Here is an 11062-nt window from a genome sequence, read left to right as displayed (position 1 = left end):
GATCATCACACATATGACCATCACACATATGACCATCACACATATGATCTAGCATTTTCAGTTACAGTCCTCATGCTGTATATCACACATTTTAAGAATATATGTCAATGTCAGGGCTGGTGATGCATATCTTTGATGCCAGCACTTGGGAGGCAGAAGCAGGTAGATCTGAGTTAGTTCAAGGGCAGCTTTGTCTACTGTGAGTTCAAGGAAAGCTTTGTCTACTGTGAGTTCAAGGTCAGCTCGCTCTACAATGTGAGTTCAAGGCCAGCTGGAGTTTCATTGTGAGACCTTTTTTTTTTTCTTTAAAACAGAACAGAACAAAAGATTAACTACTACTTTATCTGAAGGAATTTTGTGTTCTCTTTCTCCCTTGATATCATAGTCCCATCCTATGTCCTTCTGTACTTTTATACTTCAGAGTGTTCCATGCCTCTCTGCAACAAGATCTAGAGAAATGGAAATCACTTAAACTTCCTATGACAAGTTTAAGAATGAAACTTAGAACATATATTCAAAGTTGATGCTAAATTACTAAACAAAGTATAAAATTATATTGAATTAATTTCTTATGGAGATAGGTATAGTCTTGCCTGCCCCTGTATTCTAGCAAGTATACCAGGACTCAGCATTCATGCTCTTGTTTGGTGGATATGGGGACTTTGAAATCCTTCAATAAATAAGTCAATTGAAATCATGGAGAGTTTTGGTTTGGGTTTTAGTTTTGATTTCTTGAGACAAGGTCTGTCTGTGTAGTCCAGGCTAGTTCTTAATTGGCTTACGTAGACCAGGCTGGCCTCAAACTCTGATTTTTCTGCCTCTGCCTCCCAAATGCTGGGATTAAAGGGGTATATGCCGCCATGCCCAGCCTCTTGTTTTAATGTGGAATAAATAGAGCTCAGTTCTTTGAATTATTCGGCTATATTACCCACAATGGCAAAATGGTTTTGTGATTTGGGAAAACAGTAGAGTGTTTCACATATAAGAGAAGTCTAAAACTCCATTATGGTGGCTATTTTTGGTATATAGTTTTGGTGACCTCCTCGGACCTCAGAACTTAACTAAGTGCCCTTCGCTTTCACGAGGAAAGAGACAAAGAGTTGGACTCCACCTGTGTTTTGAATTTACTTTCCATTGTGGATCAGGATCTTCCCGATCCTTGCTGAATGAGAGCATGCTCAGCTTAGGCCGTGCATCTCGTAGGTCTGGAACAGATGTGTAGGCTGCCTTTGTATTGCCACACTGTGAAAATGATGACTGTACAGAAGGCGCAGCAAAGAATGAGAACCTATGGCCCGGACAACAGGAGCTTTCTTGGGTCTCTAAAGAAAACCTATCTGAAACCATTCCAGTTCATTTACTCTCAGGAAGTCTTCATATGTGGCCTTCCCTGCTCGAAAAGTGCTGGTCTCTAGCTAACATTTGTTGCTCCAGGCTTGCAGATTTAGCATCCTGGCCTGTGGTTATCTTCTTGCATTGTCCTGCACTGCAGGCCCCCTTCGTCATCCGCTTTAGCACACATTAAATCTCTTACAAGGCTCCGTCAGGCCGTATAACTAAGACAGCTAGCTATATGGACACTGATGTTTCTCTGTTCTGGTAGGATCAAGCTTGCTCCCAGATCATTCTTAATGATGTAGCTGTTGTGAATGAGTTTTGTTCCCATCTCAGCTTGGGGACTGTACTCTAGTTGGTTGAATACCTACACCAACCCTTTTCTGTTTGTTGCAGGAATTGTTTAGCTTGGATTACCATGTAATTTAGTATAAGAAATTGTGCTCTTGCTTTTTGGTAGAAAGAAGACATGTAAGAACACACACACACACACACACACACACACATATATATATATATGGATATATATATGGGTATATATGGATATATATATCCAAGTCTTACTGGCTGCTGAAAGTATCAGGATGACATAGCTTTATAAAAAGCTTTATAGAAAGATGAGAAATAATAAATAAATAGATAAATATTCAAAATCAGATTGGTTAGTTTAAAGCTACTTTCCTGCTAAGGGAAGTGCAGAGATATAGAAGAATGGGGGGAAAGCTGACTGGCTAGGCTGGGTTACTCTAGGCTAATTTTGTGTGTGAAAGGCTTAATGCTGATGGGCTGACTTTATCATGCCTAAGCAGCTGGACAGCCTCTAATCCTGATTTCTCAGGTCAGCTGAATGTGGTGGTGATCAGAGACCACAGTGTAAAGAAGGATGCTGTTTGTTTGAACCTAATGCAAGCTGTAATAGAGCTAATGGACACACCAATGAAAAAGAATCTCCTTATTCTCTGTAAAGTGGATTTTTACTTGCAGAAACAGTCTCTAAGTTACATTAAAAAAAGATAATTTTCACAATTATCAACAGTCACCAGAGTGTTCCCACATTTGCTTTGCTTTTTTCCTCATATATTGGAATATATGTATGAATTGAAATTAATATATACATATATGTACATACATGTGTGTATACACACATGTGTGTTTTAAATAGTAGAGTTTCAAATCACAGTAAAAAGTGGTAGACCCTAGGTCTTTATTTCTGCCAGGGAAGGGGCATGGCTATGTATCCATGGGGCCACCCCGTGGAACTCCTTTTTTCTTTTTCCCACATCATAGCCACTGAGCTTCAGCCTCATGCCAGGATTCTTACCAATGGTCCATGCTGAATTAGTTTCTCGAGAAACTCTACAAAGAGTACACAGCCAGATGCACATTCCACAGCCAAGCCACGGGGAGAGGAGGGGCAAAGACGTAGCACTGGCCTGTCCTAACACATTGTCTGTCTCATTCAGCAAGAAGATGAGAAGGAGCAAGAAGGTCGAGAGAACACAGTTTTTAAAAGTGCAATTTTCCTCAAATTAAGTTATAATTTATAAAGAAAAGTAATATGCCAAGCAAATTGTGGCAAAAAAAAAAAAAACTGAAGGAGATAAGGCAGTTTAGGAAATAAAAGGAGGGCAGTGCTTTAAAAGGTTCAGGTCACAGAGGCTGAGTGAGGACAGTACGCAGAGGTTTAAAGGGTTAAATGGTCGTGCTGTTACAACGTGGGAGGAAGTTGGTGGGAGAGCTACTCTTGGTTCAAAAAAAAAAAAAAACAGAAAAAATCAGAAAAAAACAAAGGCTCCAAGGTTGAGTTGAGCAGGGCAAGTGTACACAAAGTGAAGACGAGAGGCAGGCATGGCCTATAGGGATGGTTGGCCATTTGTATTTTATACTAAACACATAGGGATGGTTGGCCATTTGTATTTTATACTAAACACAAGGGCAAGTTTTGGGATCATTGTACTGGAGAGTGACATGAACGGACTTGTAGGTTTGAAGGAACACTATGGCTGCTCTGAAAGTAAGCCAAGGATGTTTAAATGCAGAGCAGCCCGGTCAGCTGGGAGAATGTTAACAATCTAGGTGGAAGACAGCGATGCCCTGAAATGAAGTCATAGCAGTGCAGACACACCCAAGGTCACAGGGCTGGGTTCGTCCCAGAGCCAGCCACCTACAGTCTGCACAGTGATTGCACACAGGAAGTAAAGTTCAGGGATGCAAATACTTAGCCAGAGACAAAATACACACTGTTCTTCCTTCCTTCTTTCCCTTCTTTTCTTTTTTCTTACTTTCTGCCCAGTAAAACTTATAAAGAGGAGAGGATAGGAGAGGAGAGGAAAGGGGAGAGCAGGAGAGGGGAGGGAGAAAGGAGCAACTAAATAGTCAAATCCCAAATATTCCAGGTTTGTGTTTTGGTAAAAATGTCTCTCTGCTAAATCCCTTATGAAGAAAGTATCTTTAAACAACCAATCTGTTGTTTGGTTCCTGTGTGCTTGTTTTTCAGACCTAACCTCTTCCCCTCAGTTCATTAGAACACCTAATTCTATTTTGTACAACTTGCCCAAATCAAGAATTACAATTAGAAGGTGATTAGAGGGCCAGCGAGACAGTTCTGTGGATAGAGGGGTTTGCCATCAAGGCTCTCAACCTGAGTTCTATCCCCAGGTCCTAAGCAGTGGAAGGAGAAAAACAAAAGCCACTTCTAAAAGTTGTCACTGACCTCCATATGTGCTCCATGTTATACATTCCTTCACATCACACTATGTAAATAATAAATAAATAGATGTAACTTAAAATTTTAAATTGTGACGGAAGCCAGTAGGCTAACTGGCAATCTTCTCTCTCTCCACGCCTCCAAATCCAATCCCACAGGCTCGTTCCCAGCTCTATAGCATACCATCTCCAGTGGACTCTCCTTTCTGTCTGTCTCCAACTACAATGTAGACCCTCTCCTCCAACCTTCCCTCTCTTCACTCACTGCTTAACCTCTACTCCCAGCTCCAGCAGCCTTTCCCTGGGAGCCCAGAGGCTACTCCAACCAAGGAAACAGCATCTGATCTGCAGCTTTTCACCTCAGCCTCTTCTTTAAGTCTTATCCCTAGCTCTGTAGCAGACCAGCTGCGGCAGCCTCCCTGCCCTCTCTGACCGCATCCCCAGCGGATCACACAGATGTTCCCCTCCAGACTTACTTTCTCCTATCATTGCTGATCCCACCCAACATCTCCAACAGGCATTCCCTGGGAGCCTACAGGCTACTCTGGGCAATGAACAGGTAGGCTAACTGCATGCAGCTCTTCACCTATCCGTTCATTCCTCCAAATCCAATTCCCTGCCCTCACCTCCATCTCTGTAGCTGGCCACTCATGTAGCTACCCCCCTCTCTGCCCCCATCTCCAGTTGATCTTGCAGGTCTTCCCCAACCTTCCTCCCCCTTCATCTTGTTATCCTGGCGTTCAGTTCCAGCAACCTTTCTCAGGGAAACCTGTAGCCAATCATCACAGAGAAATAAGTAGACCTGCTAAGCAGGCAGGCTAGCTTGATCTTCATACTCTTTCTCTCTTCAATAATCAATATCACAGTCTCATCCACAGCTCTGTAGCAATCTACATGTTGTGGCCACTTCATACTCTCTGACCCCATTCCCAGGGGACTAACAAGACCCCGGTAGAACCTTCCTTTCCTCCTTCCTGTGGCCCCCTTCAGTTTCCGACTTTCCCAGCCCATTCCCATTCTTCAGTGTCATCACCCAGTACCTAGGAACACTTTTACCCAGAACCCTCAGTAGCCACATCCATCAGGACCCCAGAAGAATTTCCTACCAGGAAACATGCAGCCATCACAACCTAAGAAGCAGAGAGGGCAACAAGACCAAGAAACAAAACACCGACCCAACAAAGACAAGACCATAATCATTACCTAGAATCTCAATCTTCCCAAGCCTATATGCCTGAACACCAGCATGAAAAATACAGTCAATAACCACCAGGACAATATGTCTCCACTAGAGCCCAGCAGCCCTACCACAGGAGGTCTGAGTATCACAAAATAGCTGAAACACAGACAAAGACTGTAAAATAGCCTTTATGAATATGATAGAGGTCCTTAAAGAGGAAAGAATAAATCCCTTAAAGAAATCTATGAAAACACAAACAATAAAAGGAAATGAATATGACAGCTCAAAAGTTGAGAGTAGAAATAGAATCAACAAAGAAAACCAAAACAGGAAAAATTGGAGAATTGAGACACCATGAAAAGATCAAATCTAAGAATAACAGACATAAAGTAAGGAAAAGTAATGGGTCAAAGGCACAGAAAATATTTCCAACAAAATTATAGAAGAAAAGAAGATGCTTATACAAGAAACATATAGAACATAGCAATCAGAACACCACCACCAACAAAAAGAATATTAGAAGCTGCAAGGGAAAAAGACCAAGTCCCATAAAAGGCAGACCTATTGGAATTACACCTGATTTCTCATGAAGACTCTAAAAGACAGAAGGACCTGGATAGATGTTATATAGAGTAAAAGGGAACACAGATGCCAGCTCAGACTACCATGCTTAGCAAAATTTTCAGTTACAATAGATGGAGAACATAAGACATTTAATGATAAAATCATTTAAGCAATACCTATCTAGCACTAGAGAAGCCGTTAGAAGGAAAATTCAAACCAAAAGAGGTTAACCACAAAAAAAGGGAAATACAGAGCCAGGCAGTGGTGGCGCATGCTTTTAATCCCAGCACTTGGGAGGCAGAGACAGGTGGATTTCTGAGTTCGAGGCCAGCCTGGTCTACAGAGTGAGTTCCAGGACAGCCAGGGCGACACAGAGAAACCCTGTCTTGAAAAACCAAAGGGGAAAAAAAAGGAAATACAAATCAATTTCCCTTATGAACATATATGCAAAAATTATCCATAAAACACTTGCAAACTGAATCCCAGAACACATCAAAAAGATCATCCACCACGATCAAGTAGGCTTCATCCTACTTAATGAAGAGATGCAGGAATGGTCCAATATATGTAAATCCATGAATGCAATCTACAAACTGAAAGGCAAAACTAGCATAGTCATCTCATTAGATGCAAAAAAGGCCCTTGACAAAAAACCAACACCCTTTCATGATAAAAGTCCTAGAGAGATTAGAGATACAAAGGCTATATCCCAGTCTGATAGAGGCAGTTTACAGTAAGCCCATTGCCAACATTACTTAAATGGAGAAAACCTCAAAGCAATCCCACTAAAATCAGGACCCAACCTAGGTTGTCCACTATTTCCAATATAGTACTTGAAGTCTTAGCTAGAGAAAAAAGACAACTCTCAGAAATCAGCAGCCCTTCATGTACAAATGACAGATTAGTACACAGACAGGTTGAGAACGAAATCAGGAAAACAGTACCTTTCACAACAGCCTCAAATGATATAAAATATCTTGGAGTAATGCTAACAAAGTGAGTAAAAGTCCTCCATGATAAGAATCTCAAGTCATTAAAGAAAGAAATCTAAACATTTAATAAAGTTTTAAATTTGTAATTTTATGTTAGCACTTTTCTCCCTTTTTCCTTCCTTCTTTCCTGTCTTATTTTCTGCTCTCTTTCCTGGCATCCATCCCTTCCTGCTTTCCTTCTCTTTCTCCTCTTTTTTTTGACTCGTGATTATGAATATTAGGATTAGCAGCAGTAGTAGTGGTCTGTACCAGATACATTAATATTTTATAGAGACGGAAGTCTTTTTTTTTTTTGAAAAATAAAACTCTTTATAGGAAAAACAAAAAACCACTATACAGTGTTGGCTCCGCACTCTGCCGTCTTGGTACAGAAGATTACTTCCAGCAGATCTTAGGAGCCAAAAGACACAACACCAAGAGTCCTGTCAGAATGCTGCTGTTCTCAAACGACGCCCCATACTTCTTCAAAAGCTGTGGTAACTTCAGCACACGTGAGTGCAGCAGAGAGTGGGTAGTTGCTGATAGACACCATCTTTTCTGTGTACTCCACACTGACCTTGCCATGGGCAAAGGCCCCCACCACAAAGTCAACTGGGTCACTACTAGGCACCAACTCTCGAATGTCACTGACATCCGCAACAGAAAAGACAGTGCCAATTTTCATACAGCCAACTGGGAAGTGGTCGGCCACTGGATTCTTAATTACCTTCAAAAGCTTCTGAGGGCCGTCAGCTGCTCGGACACTCAGTTTATGTAAAAGCTGAACCATGAGGCCACAAAATCAGTCAAAGGTTCTAGGAATTCGAGTCTGGGGGTTCACTTCAATCAACACGTTCTTCTGTGTGTGGATATAGACCTGCAGCAAGCCAGCTCGGTTCAGAAGCTGTCCATAAGCATCAGCAGGCTCTGGTGGGTGATGTCTGGTCTGACTTCCCCTGGGTCCCGTCCATTCTTCAACAACATGGACTTGTGCCTGTCACAGTTGAGTGGCTCGTAAGTTTTCCCTACCTTGACTGTCTCCAGACTGGCCCCTTCCAACACCACAATGCGCCTACTGCCTCCGCACTTGCTTCCTGCCCCAAGCCGGGGCCTCTTAGGCTGCGCATTGTCCCAATCCTGTTCCTGCACTGAAAAACCGCTGCTCACGAGGTTGGAAGCCTCCACTGGTCGCAGCCATCTTGTAAGCAGACCGGAAGTTGCGCTGTCGTCCTTAAGTTAGAACTTCACGCCCGTCCTCACGGCAAACTTCCTCCTAGCTGCCATTTTGAAAGAGCAAGACGGAAGTCTTAATGTGTTCTTAATAAGAGTAATTACAAAAGGGAAGGACAGCATACTGTAGAGCATTGACAGTGTGGGTGGAGCAAGGCATGGTTATAGCAAGTCTAGCCTGGATTGTAGAAGACATTTTCTCAAAAGGATACCACCAAAAGTAGGTAGGGAGAGACAGAAACAGAAAATTAGGGGAGTAAGGAATGAATGCACACACACACACACACACACCCCACAGACACCCAGACACACACACAGACACACAAACACACACAGACACCCACACAAACACACACAGAGACACATATAGACACATACACGCACACAGACACACATACAGACATCACACAGACTACAGACACACACAGCCTCCCACATACACACACAGACACCCCCACATAGACATCAACACAGACACCCACACACACAGAGGCACACACAGATACACATTTGGTAGTTGGAATATAGGAGGTGCTATTTTATATGTTCATGAAGAAGATTAATTAGGATGGGTAGTCATGACTCATAGAGAAGAAGGAGGAGGAAGAGGAGGAGAAGGAGGAAGTGGAGGAGGAGGGGGAGGAAAAGGAGGAGGAGAAGAAGAAGAGGAGGAGAAAGAAGAGGAGGCAGAACAGGAGGAGGAGGAGGAGGAGAAGGAGGAGGAGGAGGAGGAGGAAAAGGAGGAGGAGGAGGAGGAGGAGGAGGAGGAGGAGAAAGCAGAAAGCAACTCAATTCTTTCAAAGAAGGAAGGGACGGAGACAACTCAAAACACAAAGACAGTAGATATAAATTTAGAATGAAGGCTTGCCATGTACGAAACAGAAAAGGAAAGAAGGAAGATGCAGAAATGTACATGTTCTAGTTAAAAATAATTCACAACTAGACACATCTGGAGTCACTGAGTGATTGTCTTTAGAGGGTTGGTCTATGAACACATCTGTGAGAGGTTGTTTTATCTTATGTGACATAGGGTAGGCCTAGCCTATTGTAGGTGGTGCCATTTCCTTGGCTGGTGACCTTAAGGTATATAGGAGAGCTAGCTAACATGAGTCTGTACAGGAGTGGAGATCCAGCTAGCAAGCACTATTCCTCTATGATTTCTGCATTGAGATCCTGTTCTGTCTTCTCTCAATGGATAGATTGTAACCTGGGAGTTGCAAGTTGACATTAACCCTTTAGTGCACTGATTTGCTTTTGGTTATAATGTTTTATCACAGCAACAAAATGAAGCTAGGAAAGAAGGCAGAGTTTGAGGATACCCTATATGATGTTTGTATCTTCTTGATGTTATTAAAGGTCTCTCCTGATATCTCCTACAACTACATTTTTAAAAAGCTCTTATAAGTAATTTAAAATACCATTGAGTTATAACATTGTGAGACTATAAATCCACACCCACAAATCACTCCAGATTAGAACAACTGTTCAAATCTTAAATTCTCATTGACTACAATTAAGAATATATAATTAAGATTACAGATATAACTGCTGACATTTGGAATTTGCTTGCTTGAGTAGACCAGATAATTATAATATCATACTAAAGAGCTGAGGTTCAAACTTATACAGAAAACTTTGCAGAGATAAATTTTTTTTGAAGGGTAGAGACTTTTAAGAAATACACTTTTATTGAATCTTTGAGTTTCTCACATGCATACAATATTTCATCATATTCTCCCAGATCCATCACCAACCCTCTTACCCCACCCAGCCATGTGTCCTCTTCCTTTTATAACCCACAGACTCTGATTTCCATTGTCCCCACACTCTCCTGGATTGTAGGGGCATCCCCAGGATCAAGGTTGATCTATCTGTGTCTGCATCCTTAGAGAAAATGGAGTCTTCCTCCTCAGAAACCATCAAGTGTCTGTAGCCCTTAGCTAGGGGCTCCTGCTTGTGATTACCTCCCTCCTCCATGCTAGAATGTTGACCTGCTTCCTCTTGTGCAGGTTGTGTGCAGGCAACTGTAGCTTGTAACTGCGAGAGTTTATAAGCCTAGTGGTTATGTCATGTCCAGAAGACACAGTTTCAGCTCAGGCCCTACCTGACGTCTGGCTCTTATACTCCTTTCCAAGTCCAGCTTCTGAGATGGTTCCTAGGTCTTGATCTTGATCTCTCTCTCTCTCTCTCTCTCTCTCTCTCTCTCTCTCTCTGTGTGTGTGTGTGTGTTATAGATGTAGCATTTGTGGTTAAGTGCTCCATCTAGTGCTTTTTGCATTTGACTCCTTGTGAGCATTAATTGCCTTAATCACCAGCCCCTACACAGAGACTTCTCTGAGATCTATTTCCTTAACCTGGGCCATGTTTTAAAAATTATACTGGAAATCAGTCTGGCGGTTCCTCAGAAAATTGGACATAGCATTACCCGAGGATCCAGCTATACCACTCCTAGGCATATACCCAGAAGATGCTCGAACATATAACAAGGACATATGCTCAACTATGTTCATAGCAGCCTTATTTATAATAGCCAGGAGCTGGAAAGAACCCAGATGTCCTTCAACTGAGGAATGGATTCAAAAAATGTGGTATATTTACACAATGGAGTATTACTCAGCTATTAAAAACAATGAATTCGAGAGGTTCCTTGGTAAATGGATGGAACTAGAAATTATCATCCTGAGTGAGGTAAGCCAATCACAAAAGAAGACACATGGTATTCACTCACTGATTATTGGATATTAGCCTAGAACCTTGAAATGCCCAAGATGCAACTCACAGGCCACATGAAGTCCATAAAGAAGGAAGACCAAGTGAGGGTGATTCGGTCCTTCTTAGAAGGAGCAACAAAATACTCAAGGGAGCAAATATGGAGACAAAGTGAGGGACAGAAACTGAAGGAGGGGCCGTCTCAAGACCACCCCACCTGAGTATCTATCCCATGTGCAATCACCAAAGGTAGATGCTGATGTGGAAGACAGGAAGTGCATGCTGGTAAGAGCCTGATATGGATATCTCCTCAGAGGCCTTCAAGAGTCAGACATATTCAGAGGCAGATGCTCACAACTAGCCATTG

The 11062-nt window shown here is 42.3% G+C and overlaps 1 pseudogene; it reads right to left on the bottom strand.

Moving 5' to 3' along the window:
* Positions 1–7089: 7089 nt before the first annotated feature.
* On the bottom strand, positions 7090–7954 carry LOC114633164 (annotated as a pseudogene).
* Between the last annotated feature and the right edge of the window lie 3108 nt (positions 7955–11062).

This window comes from Grammomys surdaster, unplaced genomic scaffold (assembly GCF_004785775.1).
Source record: "Grammomys surdaster isolate TR1022 unplaced genomic scaffold, NIH_TR_1.0 543, whole genome shotgun sequence".
In the NCBI taxonomy this organism is placed as follows: domain Eukaryota; kingdom Metazoa; phylum Chordata; class Mammalia; order Rodentia; family Muridae; genus Grammomys; species Grammomys surdaster.
Note: the sequence above shows the minus strand (reverse complement) of the source record. Positions and strands in the feature narration are given on the sequence as shown.